The following is a 4,822-nucleotide window of genomic DNA, read 5'->3' on the forward strand; positions in this document are numbered from 1 at the left end:
TGTCCACTCAATTCTATTCCCTTTTGAAGGTTAGATGAGTGACTGACTTGCAGTGACCCCTCTCATTGCTCACATGATGAATCAGGTGCATCTATCACCCTCCATGGTTCTCAGTGATCCCAGTCTCCCCAGCTCCTATGGGAACCAGAAGCCACCAAGCTTCTAAACCCTTGGTCAAGCACTTGCTTCACACTGTTAACAGATATAGTAGCACCCTTCCTCTCACTTTAAGCAAATGCTTTTCTGACTGTGATAAAGATTGAAAGCATCAGTAGAAGTAAATGATGTAAAGAAAAAAAATCCCTACAATGTAATTACAAAGAGGCTAGCTAATAAATGATTAGGCTAGACATATTTGAGTTATTCATAGAAATCAACATATGTTTTATACATAAGATTAACCTCATGATTATTCTGTTTGAGCAGGCCTTGATTTGTCTCCTCTCATTAAAGCCAGAATTAAAGACAGGTAATCAGAACAGAGGCCAATTTGGGTCTGGGAAGTTGGAGAGGGATTGCAATGCTAATGCCTTCAGAGCCCTTCTTCCACCCTTATCAAGATAACCTATCCCTGCTCCAACATGTGGTAAGGTATCCTGTCCCAGGGATTGTCCCTCCCTACAGGGAGTTATAAAAGTTGTTAATTATGTCCCCTTCCTCCCCAGATCACTCTACCATGGCCCCTCCAGCCCATCTGCTTCTCACCTTTTGGCCATCCCACTGAGCATCCCCTTTTTAAATAAACCCAGCTTTATATTCTTGCCTCTACCTGATTCTCTAATGTTATACTCAACATGTGAGGGAGCAGAACTTGTCACTGGTAACCAGTGGTATTATCATTTTCCAAAGTGATTCCTAAATTGAGCCAGTCCCTCTCTAATTCCCTTCTTTGATATGTGCTTTGGGATGGCAATCAAGCAATGATGATTTAAGAAAATATCAGTAGTTATCTGGTTTATTTTGTTTGGAAGGAGGAAGAAGATGAATGAAAAAATAAATATCAAATCTTTGAAGGCAGAGTTTCTCTTGCCAATAGAGGGCATATTTTTGGACCATTGGAAATGACTGTCCATGTAGTAATTCTCCAGGTGCATCATACTATTGGAACTCTCCAGAGATGATTAATGCAAAGGAATCAGGGACATGACACATACAGCATTCAGGTATAAGAGAGAGAGAGAGAAAGCAGATGGCTGCTCTCAGACACTAACCACTGAAAATACCAACCCCTGATTTAACATGAAGATCCCATGGTCTGTGTTACATTGTGCTGAAAAGCAAATTCCTTGACGATTCCCTCCCTTCCTCCCTTCTTCCTTCCTTGCTTCTCTTCTTTCTCCCCTTAACCTGACAAATGCCACCCTATGGGAACATGACATGAGAACTCTCACAATTTCAGACTCTTCATGTTTGTCTCTGCTGGACTTGTCTAGCAAGTCGACTCACCCTTTTTCTACTAGGCAGACAGATAAACTGGTGTCATTTAGGAGCACACCCTTCTCTAAATGCTTATTCAGCTGCATTTCCAATAATTTGGATCTGCTGCCTTCATTACATTTCAATACCTATTTATGACCTGAAGTTTTCATTTTGCCACTTTGCGATCACAATTCAAGTAAGCACTTTATATTATGAAAGCGGGAAATGCTGTGCCAGCTGAAAGATACACTCTCTTAATTGTAATAATAATAAAACCAGATAGTTTGTCTGAAAGAACTCAGGATCCATCATGTTATAACAAATATGTGTTTTACTGAATAGCAAGAAAAATCATAATAAAATATGTGTTTCCCCAAAATCTTTTTGGTCAAAAATAGGGAAAAATCTCTATTTCTCTTTCTTTTCCCCATGTTAAATTGTTCCTCAAAGTGAAAAATTTTTTAAAAATACAATTTTTCAATTAATTATAGTTACTTTGAAGTTGATATCATAGTTCTTAATTTTGTATACAGTCTTTCCCTCCAATTAATTGGGTTATTTCAGAAATAAGTCAACTACTTGCAGGCAGTCCTCTACACGGTAAAATATACTATTGGGCAAAATGTTGTCTTAGATTATCCCCGTGGGTAAATGTCAAAGCTGAGACACAGTAAGATAGCATGACTTGCCCAGATGATGCAAAAATTTCACATCTCCTGGACTGAATGGTTGGTTAGGATAGCTGAGGAGATTCTAGGGCTAATTGGTCAAGTGCTTGGGGTCTAACTCCCAATGGAACAAATAATAACACACTATTATGGTCACAGATTCTAGCAAGTCAAACATCTGATGCATTTAAGCCAGGGGTCAAAAGATGGGTCTGTTGAGAGGACCTGTATATATCTATTCATCCCCACAAACAGACTTGGCTGAAGCACAAGTCCAGCAGAGGCCAGTCAATGGTGAAATTAACCACTTAGATTGGCATACATACACACATCTATCTATATATTCCACATATCTTGGGAATTTTAACTATACCAAGTATGTAGGAACATCCTGATGGCTATATTGGATGAATCCATACGTCATGCTACATTTCCCCCAAATGACACATCACCTGTTTATTAAAGACATCCTTCATTTATTCATACTTTAAATTCCAAGCCACTAAAAATAGTTCTCTTTAAGGTTAAACAATTCATGTTTACTGTTGACTTTCTGAAATCATATTAAAAAAAGATAAAATGTCAGTTAAATAAAACTCACATTTAGGTATTTGAGGACTCTGGTTAAGAAGAAATAAGAAGAGTATAAACAATAAATTTCTCATACATTATACTTAGCAAAGTTAAAATCATGTTTTAAGATAATCCAAATTGTTGTAAAAGAAATCTACTGCAAAACCTTAATTTTATGATTAATAAATAAGAGCCAGAGGTAATGAGATTTCCTTGTGCAGCCCAGAAAGTAGCTGGGTGTGTTTATGACAATAAAAAGAAATTTGGCACCCATGGTTGATCATCTTAAGTCTGATACATAGTATCAGCCATTCACAGCCAAAGACTGTGAAGACTCCACATTGGCATTCATTTCCTGGCAGCATGCCATGGGGGGAAAGAAATCAGGATTTAGAATCAGACAGTTCTGAATTCTCAATCCTGGCTCCTTTACTTACTGGCCATCTATCTTGTAGTTATATGACAAGAAAACTCTTGTAATTGTAGTTTCTTTATCAATAAATTGGGAATTATCAGACCTGTTCTGATGTAAGGGTTAGAGATACCAACAAGTGCACCAATAAATTGTAGTTGTTACTATTATCCTAAAGAGGCTTTTATATAGAAAGAGGCTATTAAGGACTTAGCCTCAGAAAAGCATGTTCTATGACTAATTATTTTAGAAGAAACAAGTAATAGCTACAGTGGCTCTCATTCTCCATCTTTATTCCCAGATACCTTTGGCACCTTATACTTTAGGACTAAAGTCATTTATTTTGAGGCATCTGGCCTAGTCTAGAGGTTTCATGTGTGATCATGAAATATTGGAAAGCTGCATGGCCCTCACAGGGCCTGAGTTGAATGATTGGGATATCAGAAGATGTCCTGAGCAAGAGAACCAACCCTCTGTAACTGTAAAAATAATAGGAAACAGTCTATACAGATAACTGAAACTGAGCTCAGGTCATTGTTCCATTGTACTCATGGGATTTTATATTGTGGAGGTGACTGAGTGATGACACAAGAAGGCCAATGCCATTGAAAGAATTTATTGCTTGTATTTCCTAGAGAAGGAAGCATGCCAAGCCACACAGGGCCATATGGGGAGCACTAAGTCTGGTCAGGAGGCAGAAGCAGGAAAGAGAGGTCTAGGCCAGAGCCTTTACCAGGGCTTCCCAGAGAAGGCCAGGGAAGTCCAGTAAACAGCTTAGGGCTGGCCAGTGTGAATAACTTCAGGAGGCTTGGGGCAATCAGAGTAGTCTCTATTGCTGGATACCTGGCCCTGGGATGACTTAGCAGGTTAGAAATATTGACATGGGTGCTTTGGCTCTCTGGGTAAAGATGTCAGAACACGGTTATAGCTTTTCACTGACTATATTCAGTTGAGGTGAAACATGGTACCCAATGTAAGAAAATCATCACTGAAGAATTTTTTTTAATTATTAAAAAAAATTAAGGGAAGAATTCTAGTTTGGCCACTTTCTTAAGAATCAGTAATTCCCCATTTAGTTGTCCTATCTGACTACTGAGGGGAGCCCATCTGATAAACTTGTCCAGATTGAATATGCTTTGGCTACTGTAACTGGAGGAGCCCCTTCAGTGGGAATTAAAGCTGCAAATTGTGTGGTATCAGCAACTGAGAAGAAATAGAAATTCATTCTGTATAATAAGTGAAGTGTTTACAAGCTGGAACCAATTACCAAACATAGAGCTTTGGTCTATAGTGCCACAGGCCCAGATTACCGAGTGTTTGTGCACAGAGCTAGAAAACTTGCTCAGCAATATTATCTTGTTTTCTAAGAACCCATTCCCACAGTTAGCTGGTACAGTAAGCAGCTTCTGTGATGCAAGAAAATACCCAGACATGTGGTGTTTGTCCATTTGGAGTTTCTTATTTGTGGATGGAAGGAGGGACAACCATATTTATTTCAGTCAGATCCATCTAGAGCTCACTTTTCTTAAAAAGAAAGAACTATGTGAATGGGAAAATATTGCTTAAGAAAAGATATAATGAAGATTTGGAAGTTGAAGATGTCATTCATACAGCCATCTTAACCCTAAAGGAAAGTCTTGAAGGGCAGATGACAGAAGATAACATAAAAGTTAGAATCTGCTATGAAGCTGGATTTAGGCGGTTTACTCCAACTGAAGTTAAGGATTACTTGGTCGCCATAGCAGAATAA

At 38.5% G+C, this 4,822-nt stretch overlaps 1 pseudogene; it reads left to right on the plus strand.

Moving 5' to 3' along the window:
* Positions 1-3,980: 3,980 nt before the first annotated feature.
* On the plus strand, positions 3,981-4,822 carry LOC101973094 (proteasome subunit alpha type-2 pseudogene; annotated as a pseudogene).

The sequence above is a fragment of the Ictidomys tridecemlineatus genome, chromosome 7 (genome assembly GCF_052094955.1).
Source record: "Ictidomys tridecemlineatus isolate mIctTri1 chromosome 7, mIctTri1.hap1, whole genome shotgun sequence".
Lineage (NCBI taxonomy): Eukaryota > Metazoa > Chordata > Mammalia > Rodentia > Sciuridae > Ictidomys > Ictidomys tridecemlineatus.